Raw genomic sequence first — 16,757 nt, 5'->3', positions numbered from 1 at the left:
TTCCTGTGTGCTGTCTCTATTGTCAATTTGTGAAAAAAATATTGTTGTTGTATACTGTCCTACTGTGTTTTGTGTACATTTGTCCATTTACCTAGAGTTTTTGTTGTTTGTGGGAGTCTGTTGTGGGTAGTGGTAGTTTGGGGATAGTTGGGCTCTTTTAGTGGTTAAGTTTACTTTTCTTTTGTATTTGTACCCCTACTTTCCCCCTTTTCCCCTTTCTATTTCTTTAACCCCTATTCCCTTTCACATTTCTAATATGTCTGGTAGGCCACGTCTTGGCAGGGTGGGTGAAGAGGAGTTGGGGGGCTTCATATGGCTTGTGTGCCATTTCTTGCCACTGATGATCGAGGCAGGGTGATACGGGGTATCACACAGAGGCGCGCAGAATCCGGTGGGGAAAGGTGCTGTATCACCTGCAGCATGTGTATGCCAGCCAGAGGAGTGACCACCAGCTGAAGCACCGGCGGGTTGACCTCATCACCAGGGAGCAGGATCTCCTGGGCCACCTGGGAATCGTGATTGGTGGCCCTGTTGGTGAGTACTAATCATGTAAATGTGCACGATTAAATGCTCTGTAGTGACATCAGATGATTTGTACTCTGTCTGCCAGCTAACTTGCTGACTGTGTGTAATGCTGGGGAAACATACAGGGATAATTGATGCACTATGGTAAGGATCACAATTGCTAGCTGTCAGGTAGCACGTGCTCAGCAAACGTACAGGATACTTTTCCATTAAGTAAATTGGTGCGGCCTTTGTGTCAGACAACCAAACAAAATAGGAGCCAAACATGTCTATATAGGGCACTTTTGCCAGAGAAGTAAAGATGTACCAACATATTGGCTAGCTTTGTTGACACTATAGCTAGACTGACTTTAGAATCACTACATGATGCAGAAAATGAGTGCTGGCTTCACGTCAATTAATTATAGCAAAGTGGCTCAGACATATGTCTCATGTGAGTCTGGTGAGTGTGGAAGGAAAGCGTTCATGGAAGTACTATGAATGTTTCGGATTATTGTGGTCCTTTATCTTTTTGGATACATGTCAGATCTGGATTTGAAAACATCGTGAAAAGGTGTAAGGTACCCTCAGCTAACATCTTAGAATGTTTGTTGGAGTTAGTTGTGCCACATTCCAAATATGGATGGCAGTCCAAAGGTATACACATGGGTTCACATCTCCATGGTTGGTGCAAATCACCATAGCTGGGCCACATCAATTGATTAAACTGTAACAACAGGAGGGCTTACAAAAGTCCCTGCCCCTCCCTCTGTACATTGTACCTATGTGTCATAAATGTGTCATGGCCACATAGAAGTTTGACTGGTAATGAAGTCCTCAAGTAACCAGGCTTTGAATGGCTCTCTTGGATGCACATGATGAGACGATTACACTCCATATTTTTTTCAGGTCACCAATGACGGGGCATGTTTGCCACCACATGATAGTTAGGGCCAATGTATGTGTGCAAATATGTGTGTAACTGTCACAGGAGACCCATGCTATGTACAAGTTGGCTGTGATATATCAGATGCAGTATCATCATGTCTGAATGGCTGCCATTTCCTTATTCAGCCTACACATTGTATATGTTAATGAAATTGTTGCTCTGTGCACAGATTTTGAGCACATTTCTTCCTTCCATGCCTTACAGGTGGACCAGCACCCTACACTGTGGGAGAGGTGGTGACATTTGAAGACCCCGACCACTCCAGTAAGTGTTGATATGTCTGTTATGTGTTGTGTTTGCTGGTTATGGACTTGTGTGTGTTGAACGCATAGCAAGGTGTGATGCGTTGGGCAATCATTTCTCTTGCTCCATGAGTGGGATTTCAGTTTCTCAAATGTTTTGAGTTGGCCACTGCGTATCCTATGGTATTATCTAGGGATTGTAGGCCATTCCTGTAGGCCCCACAGTGAGTACTGGGGTGAGTCATGTGGATGACACTTGTATCAACAAGAGTTGCACTGGAAGTCAGCTCAAATTTAGTCAGCCTGTCAGACCCACATTCTCCAAGATTGGTACAGCAAATTGCTTTCCAATATACTTCTGCTTCCCTATTTACCAAGGTACTTATTAAACTGTAGGTAGAACCTCCTAGCAGCATGTACTTCCATATGTAGTGCTACAAGTATGTGGAACTTGAGTGCAATGGCCTAGGTGTGCATGCTAATCATGATCATGGGTGTTCTTGCAACTCTGTGTCTGATGTAAGTCAGGCCTTACTGGAAGTATATGTTGTGTACCAAGTTCTGCATTTCCTGACATGTGTGGCCGTATGATTGGTCTAGGGTTTGATGACTCCTCATTGTTGATAGACCTAACCTGTGGTGTGTGTGTAGAGCCAAACACTCCTCGGTGTACATGTTGTTGGAAATTGATAGTTGTTTATCCTCCCCCCACCCTCAAACACAGGCAGGGGTTTGTGAATGGGGTACCTAGTGCTGATGCTACCAGTATGTTACACATACATGTGAATAAGTGACTGGTTGGAACCTAGTATACACACTCAGGTTTGGCACTTGGTACTATACTGGCAAGTCCAGTTACAACTTGCAGACCATGTGGCTTTAGTTTTGCATTCCGTACACTGACATTTGTAGCCCAGGTCTTGGCGGAGGATATGCAGCATGATTGTTAGCTGATAACTGGCAGCACTCAGATGGTAAGTCAAAGCCAGTTGTTACCCATCTTGTAGGTTATGGATGTGCTATGTGTGATGTGACCTTTGTAGGCTGGCCTGCCATGTACTTCCTTAGGGACATTCAATGATCTGTATTGTGATATGAGCTGTTACAAGTACAGTAGATGTATCGTCTGATTAACTTCTTGTGCCATTTCACATAATGCAGTTACTAATGTAGAATATTTGCATTTGTCTACACAGCTGCAAACATGACTCCAGACCAGGTCTGTGAATTCCAGCGCTGGGCCATGAGATACCAGCACATCCTGCTGGTGGAGTCGGGGTTCGGAGCATGGCTTGTCGATATCGCCATGAACGGGCCTCCAGGGCATGGAGGGCCTTCCCACAGGGTGGCCCTACTTTGCCCACCACAGCCACCACCAGCACAACCACCACTTCAAGCCAGGTGGCCCCACCCACAGCTGGGGCTGTTATGCCTACATCTGCTAGACTTCAAGGCCCCAGCATTGGTACAGGTGCAGGACAGACCACTGGCCTTGGCTCCACACACACATAGACCTCCTCCACCGGTACCCAGACTGCCCCAGTTCCATCTGTTGATCCTGCAGCCTTCCACAACATGGAACGGAAGATGGACCGTGTGCTGTGCAAGTTAAGCCACCTGAGCCAGGATGTGCACCACATTAACCGGCGTGTGAAGTCAATCAAGAGGACCCTCCGCAGGGCCAACCTCTAGACTGTTTTTGAAATGGACATGATTCCCTCCCCTCCCTCCTCTTTCCTTGTTCTTATAGTTAGTGGGCTTAGGGGCTTAGTGTTAGGTTAGTATAGGCTGTTAGTTTAGTTAGTGTTAGTGGGTGGGGGGTCCTCATTCTTTCTATTTTTACTTATTAAGTGTGTGGGTGGGTGGGTGGCTATGTTGGGGTTCTTGTGTGTTTAATTAAAAAAAAAACATAAAAAAATACAAAATAAAATACAAAAAAATATATATTTGTTTCGGATAGTATAGTATGTGTTTAGGTTAATATGTGTTGTCCTCCATGTGTCCCGTCTCATAAGGGGGGGGGGGATGTTTAGAACGTTTTGTTACATGTGATAAGTAAGTGTAGCTTAGGTTAGTTAGGGAGAGTTGGGGGTAATGAGTAGTCAGGATAGATTAGGGTAGGTAAGATTTTTCCCTCAGTTTCCTCTTCTGTGATTAGCATTTAATAAATATTTGGTTAACCCTTAACAGTATGTGTTAAATGGTACTTGATCCTGGGTTTGGAATCAGTGTACATTAATTTTGTACTATTACATTTGTGTCCTATGCTACAAACAAATCCCAACTGAGCTGTACGATTGGCAGCTACCCCAGAGCTACCTTGCAAAGTTTCCACCCTTCGTTGCAACCACCAATCACAGTAAATATGGATGACAATGTGTTTCTGTTGATAAGTGTGTTTTCTACGTCACAAACAGTGCTTCCAGACTTGGTATTGGGGGAACAGTATTAGGTCTGACTGCAGTGTGATGATCAAGGACACCCTTATAAGATGAGTTCTCGTAGGCACTCTTGTATTCTTGCCTTCATGACTCATACGTCATTTGTGACACAGTTCAGCATGATTACCTATTTGTATGTAAACTCAGACACCTTCATTCATGCAGTTTTTGTAGTGTTTGCTTAGATTTGTGTGCACTGTTATATGTGTTAGTATTGCATGCTGACAACATTTTGCGGCTACTATTTGATGACTTAGATATCCCTTGAGGAAGCATTCTTCTGCCCAACACAGCATGATGGTGTATGGTTTCTCACTTCATCAGATATGTCCCTCAGGATGGCAGAGTATGATGCAATCGTGGGCACTGTGCAGATTTATCTGACTACATAATATCAGGACAGTTGTATTGACAAGCTACGTAATTTGACAGTAGACACATTTCAGTTATCTACTGCACAGTTGATATGTCACATTACCCAGAGACAGATTTGTTGTGTAAGTGCTACTTATTGAAAAGTGCTGTAGTGCTATCTGTACATTGTCCATGATTGTGAGTCCATTATAGTGACATCTTACATTGTGATCGTACACAAGGGGTTACGGAAATGCATTTGACATGCTGGGGTTGATGTTTCAGACAGTGAAAAGGGACAGGATTTGCCAATGAGTAGGAGAGAGACAATAACTGGGCAGGCTGAAAAGATATACAGTGGTAAGCAGAACAGTTATTAAGTAGAGTTGTTGCAAGACTGGCATGTTACAAAGCACAGGACCTTGGTAATAGTTGGCCATGTGGCAGGGACTAGTGCTTCCGGGTACTTTTCCTTGTGAATGTGATCTGTTCCATGTCTTCTTCTTCTGATGTGTGTGTTGCCTCCTCTGTCCTTGTTGTTGGTGGTTGTGAAGGGCCAAAACACACTTCAGTGTTAGAAGACATGGAGTCAGACATCCCGGTCGCTGCTCCCTGTGAAGGTCTTAAGGGCAGTACAGCAGCAAGGAGGATCTGCTGGTTTTTGAGAATAGCAGCCACATCACGATGGTAGGCAGCCAGGTCGGCCCTGAGGGGTTCAATGTTGCATTCTTGCACGCGTTGACAGGATTGGTGTTGTAGGTGTTGGGTCAACTGTATTACAGCTGTGCTGATTTCCTTCTGGGTTTTTTGCTGTTCCTGCAAGATAGATGTTAGGGCTTGCATAGCTGCTGCCTGATCTGCAGATGACATCATGCACGAACGCACCCCCTCAAGGCTGGCTGCCATAGTTTGCATCCCCACCCGCACCTCCTTGGCCAGCTCCCGCTGTACTCCAACTACAGTTCTCTCAAAGATGGTGCCAGTGTCGTCGGAGTCCTCAGCTGTATTGGAGCTGGCAGGTCTTACAATTGGGGTGGTGGGTGGATCCTCTGCGATGGCTGCTTGTTCTGTGCTCCTCCTTGTGACTGAAGGGGGGTCTGGAGGGTTTCAAGGACCTTTTGGATAGTCTCCTGGGGAATGTTTATCGGCTCGTCATCCATGTCATCAGGGTAATCTGGGACAGGCATATCCGCAGGAGATCCATCTTCCTCTGCAATGAAACCGGGTACAATTAGTGTGTCTGTGTTGTGGCATGACTGATGTGACATGCCTGCCTTGTGATGAATTCACATTGTGATCTTGTTTTGTGTTCATTGCTCCAGTCCTTCAGATGGGCCTTCTCCCAGGGCTTTGCTCCACCTGCATGCCACATGTATGTTATTGAGTTATTAGACTTGTCGGCATCATCTCTTCTAGGTGTTGGTTTTGGCCAAATAGAGAATTGCCACCTTCTTGTCCTACTCAAGCCTCTGTCTACATCCATTCTCATGGTGAGACCTTTCACTGGCTGTGGGTGCTCTGATGGCACTGGCAGCACACTTAACAATCTGGACCTACCCCAATCTCTGATCTTTCACATCCACTTAAATGTATTTGACATGTGGCATATCCTATGCATAGTAATGTTATGACACGATATGGATGTTGGCATTGGTAATGTGTACTGATGATATTGGGGAATGCGTGGTACATTGGATTGACCTGATTGTCGTATCAGTGTCCTATTTCCTCCTCTGACTGTGCAGGTGTATTTCAGTGACTAGTTACATGTGGCCCCCCCCTCAATGCTGTTGTCAGAGCAGTATGACATTTGGGATGTTACATTGTGACCCAGGCACAGGATGGACCCTGACATTTGCAGCATGGGTATGTCCTTAGTGCTGTGTAGCTCCTATTGTTGTTTACATTGGCTGATGTTTGCAACAACTATGGGCATTGACATTTGACAGTACTGGGGCCTTTGTCTTGTTTCAGGGGATTGTTGAAGTTGTCATCCTCAACCCCCTAATTTAGGTGTGTATGATCCATGGGGAGGTTACTGCCATTGGCTACTTGAGCTGCACACAGAGCGGAAGTGGTAGTGTCAACTGTTGTCGCAGTTACATTCCAGTTGTCAGTATGGCTAGAGGTTGTTAAGAGGGCCCTAGTTAATGTAGGGGGTATGGTGGCTGGCGTGTGCTGGGATGTCAGTTTGACGTTGTGGCCTTCCCTCCTGGCGTGGATTTCCCCAGCATGCCCCCATGGGACTGTTGTTGGTGTAGTGTAATGGTGTGCACCAGCTTCTGTTTGTGCAGGCCATGCCCCCATGCCATCCACCTTTACCCATGCCACTCCATGTATATGATGACTTCCATGCTTTTTGTAGTCAGTATCCCCCCCGGTTGTAGATGACATTATTGCATTTTAATTCATCATGCGACTTACCCTGCATGTGCGTTGTCTCCTGGTAGTCTGCGCTGTCCTGTCCTTGGATCCATGTGACGATCTCCTCAGGGATGACGGCTGCAACCATCTCCTCCATGTGGTCCAGGGCCTCCTGATGTGCTGGACTCCCACCTCCAGTCTGCAGTGCTGCCTTCCTGTTCCTGACCATCTTTTCCTTGGTCCTGTGCTTGCAGTCATGCCAGCGTTTCTTGCACTCGATGACTGTTCTGCGTACTTCAGCCACACTGTTAATCTTGTCAACAATTTGTTGCCATATAGCCTCTCTCCTAATGATTGGCAACTTTGAGGTGACAAACAGTTGGTGCTGGTGTTCCGTCACCTCTTTAACCAGACTTTCCTGATCCTCTGCACTGAAGCAACACTTTATTTTCTTCTTACAAGTGTCCTAGTTCTTGTGAAGGTCCTCCTGGATGGTTCCTGGTCTGTTGTCATCTTCCTGGGGTCTGTAGTGGCATCTGGAATCCATTTTGGCTCTCCTCTGGTGAAATGGCAGAGTTCGCAGGGTTTTTTGACGCTATTGTGTCCAAAAACGGCGCATATCCGGTTTGCGGGGTCGTAAATCGACCCACAGTCATTTCTGCCGCGTTCACGTCGTTTTGCTTCCCGACTTGACGCTGCGGTGTGCATCAAAAATAATGACTCCCACCTGTGGTTTGTGCCGCCATGCGTCAAAGTATAAATTTGACGCCTGCACGGCGCACCAAAATGGCATTAGCCGGCGGTAATATTTTTGTCGTAAAACTGCGCCGGTGCAGTTTTGCGTCAAAAAGTATAAATATGTCCCACAATATCTCCAACAGGGACTATCACCGCGTCTCGGCTGAGTTGTTCCCAACAGTCCGATGCCACTCGCAAGGGCGTGACAGTTGATCTCGGATTCGCATGGACTCCAAGTACAGTACCCTGGAAAACGAGGAAACAAAGACATTGCACGGAGTCGGGGTGGTTAGATGTTGCCAGAGTGGTGTGGTGTGGGTTCCTTACTGCTATCAGGGAGGTTAGGTGTCAGTTCCTTACTACTAGGCAGGGGAGGTAAGGCGTTGTTTACTTATGGTTACATGGGAGGTGCTGAGGCATTGGTGGCGAGGCATCAGTTCCTTACAACAAAGCGGCGTGGATGAATCCAGCAGGTCAAGATGCAAGGTGTCGACTTCGCAGTGTCGCGATCAAACCATTGGGGCCACAGGTACTGTGTTGGAGTCTGGTGTCACAGGTGTCAGTGACATGGCACTCAGGTCTCACGCTGTGGTGGAAAGTCAGAGGGGTGGGGGCAGCGTCGGTCGTTGCACTCAGGAGGGACCACGACTCCAGTGCAGGCAGCGGCATGGAGGTGAACAGCGGCATTGGTTTCCGAAGTTGTTCTGGAGTCAATGTACTTGATTTCTTCTTGGTTGCACTAGTACTCACTCTCAAGGGCCCCAGGAACTGGATGTGGCACCACCTGACAAGTCAGGACTCTTAGCAAGAGAACCCAGGTCTTTGAAGTCCCTGAGACTTCTTACTTAATAGGAGGGAAGCTCAGTCCAAAACGTTAGAGAACCCTTAGAAGCAGGATGTAGAAAGCAAAGTCCGGTCCTTTCACTCACAGGACAGAAGCAGCAAGCAGCAGACCAGCACAGCAAAGCAAGAGGCAGAGTGTCAGTCACTCCTACAGCATCCAGCTCTTCTTCCTGGCAGAATGTCCTCAGTCCAGAAGGATTCTAACTATGTCGTGTCAGAGGTCACATACTTATACCTTTTTCTGTCTTTGAAGTAGGCAAGCTTCAAAGAGAAGACTTTGTAGTGCACACGACCCTCCCTTTCCCTGCCCTGGACCCAAACATACTCCAGGGGGTTGGAGACTGTTTTAAGTAAGGACAGGCACAGCCCTCTTGAAGTGCAATTGTCAACTCCTCCCACCAACCTAACTCAGGAAGAACAATCAAGAAATACAGGGTACACCGCAGCTCCTTTTTGTGTGACTGTCTGAAGTAAATACACAAATAGCCCAAATTTCATCTTGGCCCAGATGTGTATTCAAGAGACAGGCAGAGGCACAGAGTTGTTATGCAAGAACATGCCCACTTTCTAAAAGTGGCATTTTCAAACTTACAATTCAAAAACTAACTTCACCAAAAGATGTATTTTTAAATTGTGAGTTAGGAGATCCCAACCTCCACATCTCTATCTGCTCCCAATGGGAAATTACACTTAAAAGATTTTCTAGGCAATCCCCATGTTACCCTATGGGAGAGACAGGCCTTGCAAAAGTGAAAAACAAATTTAGATAGGGTTCACTATCAGGACATGTAAAACACACCTGTACATTTCCTACCTTTTAAATATACTGTGCCCTGTCCATGGGGCTGTCTTGGGCCTAATTTAGGGGTTACCTACATGTAGTAAATGCGAAGGTTTGGGCCTGGCAGGTGGGTGTACTTGCCAAGTTGACATCGCAGTGTAAAACTGCACACACAGGCACTGCAATAGCAGGTCTGAGACATGTTTGCAGGGCTACTCAAGTGGGTAGCACAATCAGTGCTGCAGGCCCAAGAGTAGCATTTGATTTTCAGGCCCTGGGCACACCTGGTGCACTGTACTAGGGTCCTACTATTACATCAGGTATGCCCATCATGGTTAAACCAAACACCAACACATTTTAGACAGAGAGCATATGCACTTTAGCACTAGTTAGCAGTGGAAAGTTCTCAGAGTCCTACAGCCAACCAAAACAACTCAGAAAAAAAAAATCATGAAGAAGGTATAAAGTTCAGGGATAACCCTTCAAAAAAGGCCAGGTCCAACATAACTGCCTTCCAGCCTAAAGCAGGGTAGGCCAATCAATACCTTGATGGACTTCCCTGCTTATGGTGACAGAACATAGACCCTGGCCCGCAACAGCAGGGGTGTGTTCCAGTTCTACACCTTTCTGAACACAGTTGGATTACTCTGTCCATAATCTCAGAACCCACTAAGCTAACCCATGGGGAATCCTTCTTCCAATCTGTGGACCCCATCTGTGCAGCACCTACCCTTAATTTGTGCACAGATGTGTTATAGTAGACACACAGTGATACCATGGCCAACATAGTGGTGGGGCCAATTCCACCCATTGGGTTTGACTTCGGTCTGCAACTCAAGAAAATCTCTGACCACAAGAACAACAACCAACAGAGGTCACTGACAGCTTGTCAGTTTCAAAAGCCAGCCCCAGGCCATCGCACGGTCTCTAGCCTCTGTGGTTTCGAAAAGTGGGGGGCAGTAGCCCCAGGTGCCTTGCACCCATTCTCAACTTCACCTCCTACCAGTTATGGGGTGGTATCCTGAGACTGGCCACTCAAATTATGGTCTTTGCCCTCAGGATAAGCAGAGGACAGGGGTGGGCTCTCCCCACTCCTGTCTCTCTTGCTGGGGTCTTGTACTTACCGCTTTGAAGTGGTACCCCAAGAAAACTGAACTTTAGAGCGCCTTTGGCAGCCACTCCTCCTGATTCCTCTGATACTGGGGGCAACTCATTCCCCAGAATGCAGTCTGTGGGCATCTGGGGTCTAACTATGACCCTTCACTGGGTCACCTCTCTACCCCACTCTAGGGGCACCAGAGTCATAGGGCAGAGAAAGTCCTGCCCATGGGCTGGAGGCAATCTACCCACCTGGCCAGTGTACTGCTCTGGGGTGTAGGAGGCCGGCCTGGTTTCTTGTGGGTACCTTGGGTACTTACACCTTATACCAGGTCCAGTTATCCCTTATTAGTGAAATGTAGTAGTGTTCTAGCAGCTTAGGCTGATAGAGGTAGCGATAGCAGAGCAGCTTAGGCTGAACTTGGAGACATGCAAAACCACTTATAGTTACACAGTACTTATACACAAGTAAAGACAATACTCAGTGTTACCAAAAATAAAGGTATCTATTTGGGTGACACAGTACCAAAAATATCTTAGAGACAATACTCCTTCTGGAGGTAAGTATTATACACAATATATACACTAGACACCAACATTAGACAAGTGAATAGTCATAGAACAATGCAAACAGTAAGAAATCCTACAGAACGCAATGGGACAAAATAGGTCTAGGGGCTACACAAACCATATACTAAAAAAGAGGAATGTGAATCACAAATACCCCCCTAGACAAGTGTAGTGTGTGCAGAATCATTGGGAGAGTAAGAATACAGTAAAGGTAAGTAAATTACCGCACCCCAGAGCCCAGAAAAGCAGGAGTAAAGTACTGCAAGTTTCCTTAGGACACACTACACCTCGTTTTTAGGATTTTGCAGCAGCCAACCAAGTCTGCAAAGAACAACTGCTGGATTATTGGACCTGAAGACCTGCAAAGGAAGGGGACCAAGTCCAGGAGTCAAAAGAAGTTCCAGGAAGGACTGGAGCCCCTGCCAACCCAGAAGAGGGTGCGAAAGAAGAGTCCCCAGTTAGTAGAAGACTGCAGAAATGCACCCTAGGAAGAAGCCAGGGGGTTCCTGAATGATGCAAAAGATGTCTCACGGTGTGAAGATCGTTGCAGATGAGATTTCGGGTTGGAAAGCGCCAACAAGCCTTGGCTAAGACAAAAGTGTGTTTTTCATCAAAATGGTGCTGGATGGACCCAGGGGCGACCTAGGGGGCTCACCTCTGTGTGAAGAGAAAAAGGGGTCTCTCAGCACTTTAGAGAGCACTCAGGATGCCACCCAGCACCCCCAGAAGCCGCAGGATCCAGGTTCAAAGAGGAGCAAAACATGATTGATGCAGAACAACAAAAGAAGGTCCCACGCTGCCGGAGAACAACTCAGCGAGTTGAGCATCGCAGGTTAGAGTGCTGGGGACCTGGGCCAGGCTGTGCACAAAGGAATTTTGCAAGGAGTGCACAGAGGCCTCAGGAGGCGAAGAAGACACAATACATAGGGGTACCCTTATTCTCAGGGAAGGCAAGGTCTTACCTCCTCCAAATTGTGTCAGCAGGACCTCAGGACAGTCTATGTCAATGATGTCCACCCTCTGTGTCCTTAGCAGCAAGCTCGTCGTTGTGAGAGGAGTCCCAGGGTACTGGTCGTCGCCTTGGAAGGAGCCTGCTTGGAGCAGGGGAGTGACTCCGTCACTCCACTGGAGATTTCTTCAGTCCTTCTGGTGCAGGAAGAAGACAGGGATTCCCCAGAGAGTGCACACCATGGAAACTGTTGCAGCTGCTAACTTGGAGCTGAGGTTGCTGAAGAAAAGTGTCTCTTGTAGACACTTTGTTGCAGTTACAGCGTTTCTTGGAGCAGGCTGCGGTTGATCTGAGGTCAGAAGAGTCTGAAGTTGTTGCAGAGGGTTTCTGAAGGAAACTTGCAAGCAGAATCTGAAGAGAAACCACAGGAGAGACCCTAAATAGCCCTAAGAGGGGGATTGGCTACCTTATCAGGTATAGACCTATCAGGAGGGGTCTCTGATGTTACCTGCTGGCACTGGCCAATCAGAGCCCTACAGAGTGCCCCCACACCTGGCAAAGCAAGGTGGCTGAAGTCTGGGACACACGGGAGGAGCTCTGGGCACCACCCCTGGGGTGGTGATGGACAGGAGAGTGGTCACTCCCATTTCCGTTGTCCAGTTTCCCGCCAGAGCAGGGGAGAAGGGGTCCCTGAACCTGTGTAGACTGGTTTATGCAAGGAGGGCACCATCTGTGCCTTTCAAAGCATTTCTAGAGGCTGGGGAGGCTACCCCTCCCCAGCCTGTAACACCTATTTCCAAAGGGAGAGAGTGTAACACCCTGTGCTCAGAGGAAATGTTTTGTTCTGCCTTTCTGGGACTGGGCTGCCCAGACCCCAGGAGGGCGCAACCCTGTCTGTGAGGTGGCAGCAGCTGTAGCTGCAGTGCAAGCCTCGGACAGCTGGTTTGGAAGTACTAGGGGTCCATGGTGGAGACCCCAGGATGCATGGAATTGGCTCCCCAATACCAAATTTGGAATGGGGGGACAATTCCATGACCATAGACATGGCCATATTCAGAGTTACCATTGTGAAGCTACATATAGGTATTGACCTATATGTAGTGCATGTGTGTAATGGCGTCCCCGCACTCACAAAGTCCGGGAAAATAGCCCTGAACTATATGGGGGCACCTTTGCTAGTGCAAGGGTGCCCTCACACTTAGTAACTTTGCACCTAACCTTCAGCAAGTGAAGGTTACACATATGGGTGACTTATAAGTTACCTAAGTGCAGTGGAAAATGGCTGTGAAATAGTGTGTGCACTATTTCACTCAGGCTGCAGTGGCAGTCCTGTGTAAGGGTTTGTCTGAGCTCCCTATGGGTGGCAAAATAAATGCTGCAGCCCATGTGGATCTCCTGGAACCCCATTGCCCTGGGTACATAGGTACCATATACTAGGGACATATAAGGGAAGTCCAGTATGCCAATTGAAATTGGTAAGTGAAGTCACTGGCCTACAGTGACAAGTTTAAAAGCACAGAGAGCATAAGCACTGAGGTTCTGATTAGTAGAGCCTCAGTGACACAGTTAGGCACTTCACAGGCATACACATTAGGCCACAAACTATGAGCACTGGGGTCTTGGCTAGCAGGATCCCAGTGAGACAGGCAAAACACACTGACATATAGGTTTTTATCTATGAGCACTGGGGTCCTGGCTAGCAAGATCCCAGTGCCACAGTAAAAACACACTGACACACACTCACAAACAGGCCAAAAGTGGGGGTAACCATGCTAGAAAGGGGCTACTTTCACACACAACTTCCCCCCAAACGGAGGACAATAAGGCTTACCTTGGACAGTTGAGACTTTATTGTCTAAGTGGTGATAAGTGGAGAGTAGATCTGCAATAGAGTGGTTACTCCCTTTATCATCCACTATATTGTTACTTCCCTGTGGGGATGTAAACCACCCTGTTTGGAGACTTTTACCTAACCAACAGTGTAAGTGTAAATTCTCAAGAGTTCCTATTAGTATGTTTTAAAGTTGGGCAGTGGGATTGATCCACTGGGCCTATGTTAAATGCAGGAAATGCTAGACAGGGATGCTGTCTCAATAAAGCCATAGCTGGGCAAACACGTTGTCCATATGGCTGTAAGAGAGAACAGGGTTGCTGTTTCTCTTGAGTTGGAGAAGGGCTGCTGTCCTATACGCTCCACACCAGGACAGGGCTACTGTCCTAAGTGTTTAGAGGCAGTGCAGGGCTGCTGCACTAATGTTTCTCTGGGAGGGTTGGAGGGATGCTCCATATTTAGTAAAATGGTGCAGTTTTGCAGATCTGGATTAGCAGTTCCATAGAGAAGTACTTTTACCTCTGGGAGTTCAGCTGTGGTAGCTGAGGGCTCCTTTGGTACAGGTTCCACCCCAGGAGAGGTTTCCCCCACCACAGGAATTGTATCCTTAGTGGCAGGGTGGGGACGGGATACTTTGATATCCTTTTTACCTGTTGGTGGAGAGGGATCCTGAGATTTCAGACCTTTTTCTCTCTTTTGCTTTTTCATTTCACCAGAAATGAGAGGAAGTAATTCCTCAGGGATACCCAGCATTGATGCATGGATACTAAACTCTACCTCAGCCCAACTGAGGCCTCTAGGTCATTCCCTAAGAGCCAGTCTACAGGTAAGCTAGGTGATACCATCATCTGCTTAGGGCCAGTAACTCCACCCCAATGAAGTTGAACTACAGCTAAGTGGAGAGACTGAGTGGAGTTATTGACATCAGTAACTTGGTACTTCTGTCCAAGGAGATGTTGTGCAGGTGACACCAGGTTTTCAGTCACCAAAGTGATACTAGCACCTGTGTCCCTGTAGGCCTGGGCGTCAACACCATTTATTAAGATTGACTGCCTGTACTTATCCATGTTAAGGGGACAAGCAGCTAAGGTGGCAAGGCCAATGCCACCAGGTGTGACAGAAACTGTCTGGGACTGTCTACCCCAGTTTCTATTATGGTCCCAAAGGTGAATCCAACTACACCTTTAGTTTGACTATTGCCAGTAGTCCCACCACCATTACCACTACTGCTAGGGGCACTAGAGTTTGATGTCTTAGTGGTGGTAGGCTCAGGGGCTTTACCTGTGCAGGACTTATCCCCTGGCCAATGGCCTTTATTTCTACACACATAACACTGAGGCTTTTTCTGCTTGTGTGAAGAGTTTGAAGAAGATGAAGTAGTTTCATCCCCACCCCCAAAGGAGTGTTTTGGACCTCAAGAAGGATCTTTATGTTTACTTTTATCCCCATGCTCTTCCTGAGATTTTTCACTTTCTTTCTTCTTGCCAACCTTGTAACCCCCTGTATGAGCTTTTCTGCTCACCCTTGTTCTGACCCATTTGTCTACCTTCTTTCCCAATTCTTGGGGAGAGGTCAGATCTGAGTCCACAAGATACTGATGCAACAAGTCAGACACACAATTATTTAAAATATGCCCTCTTAGAATCAAGTTATATAGGCTTTCATAATCAGTCACCTTATTGCCATGTAACCAACCTTCTAGGGCCTTCACAGAAAAGTCCACAATGTCTGTCTAGTCCTGTGATGACTCGTTTCTGGTCTCTCTGAGCTTAAGTCTGTACTGTTCAGTGGTTAAGCCCAGACCATCCAAGAATAAATTTTTAAGAACCTGGTAATTATCTGCATCATCCTCTCTGACAATAAGAAGTCTGTCTCTACCTTTGCCAGAGAAGGATAACCAAAGGATAGCGGCCCACTGTACATGAGGGACCCTCTGAACTTTACAGGCCCTCTCAAGTGCAGCAAACCACTTGTTGATGTCATCACCATCCTTGTAAGGAGGGACAACTTTGTGCAGATTCCTAGAATCAAATGAAGGTTCCCTCACATTTGTATTTCTAAAACTGCTGCTGCCACCATGGGGAACTAACCCCAAACCCTGCCTCTCTTTCTCCACAGCCAGGGATTCCCTGTCTAAGGCAACTGCTGCTGCGTTAGCTTCAGTCTGGCCTCCTCTAACCTCAGCTTTCTGAGTTCCCTATCTAGGGACTAGTCCTCATGGTTAGAATTATGTGAAGCCTCTGAAAGAGAGGTAAGATGAGAGTGTGCAGAGGCATACCTATCTCTAACAGGGGCCACTCTAGTGACTTGGCCTCTAGGGGTGAAGGGAGCCCTACTTGTGTGTGAACCCTTACCGCTACCAGTTATACTAGGGGGCTTGTTGACAGATAGGTCTGTGGAAGGACCCTCCCTAGGATTGTCATCTTGCTCCTCTGAGCTTCCCTGGTTGGAGTTATCCTCTACCCCTTCCTCAGTGCTGATTCCCTGGTCATCCTGGAGGAGTAGATTTAAGAGGTACTCCTTATTGGGATTCTTCCCAATCCCTAAATGTCTTTCAATGCAGAGCCCCTTCAAGCCTTTATAGTTTAAATTGTCATAGGTAGTCTTGACAGCTCTAGGGGTGGCTTCTTCAGAAGACATATTGAAAGAAAATAGTTTAGGAAAGTGAGTAAAAAGTTAGTAGAATAACAGAGCTAACTTTTTAGAGAAAAGACAAAAACGTTTCAGAACTTTGTAAAAACTTTTGCAAAGTTTAAGGAACTTTTAAGAAAGTTAGAAAACTGTTTCTAGGTATATATTATATATGCTCAAAGTATTGGAGCAAGCTTTTTTGTGAAAAGCACAGGAAACAAAGTGGTAAAGCAATTGCAAGTACTTATCCCACCTCTGCACCACCAATATAGGAGGCTGGCCGGGTTTGTAGTGGGTACCTTGGGTACCTACACCTTATACCAGGTCCAGCTATCCCTTATTAGTGAAATGTAGTAGTGTTCTAGCAGCTTAGGCTGATAGAGGTAGCTAAAGCAGAGCAGGTTAGGCTGAACTAGGAGACATGCAAAGCTCATGCAATACCACTTATAGTTATACAGTACT

Source organism: Pleurodeles waltl, chromosome 12 (genome assembly GCF_031143425.1).
Source record: "Pleurodeles waltl isolate 20211129_DDA chromosome 12, aPleWal1.hap1.20221129, whole genome shotgun sequence".
Classification (NCBI taxonomy): Eukaryota; Metazoa; Chordata; class Amphibia; order Caudata; family Salamandridae; genus Pleurodeles; species Pleurodeles waltl.
This window is presented reverse-complemented; position numbering follows the sequence as displayed.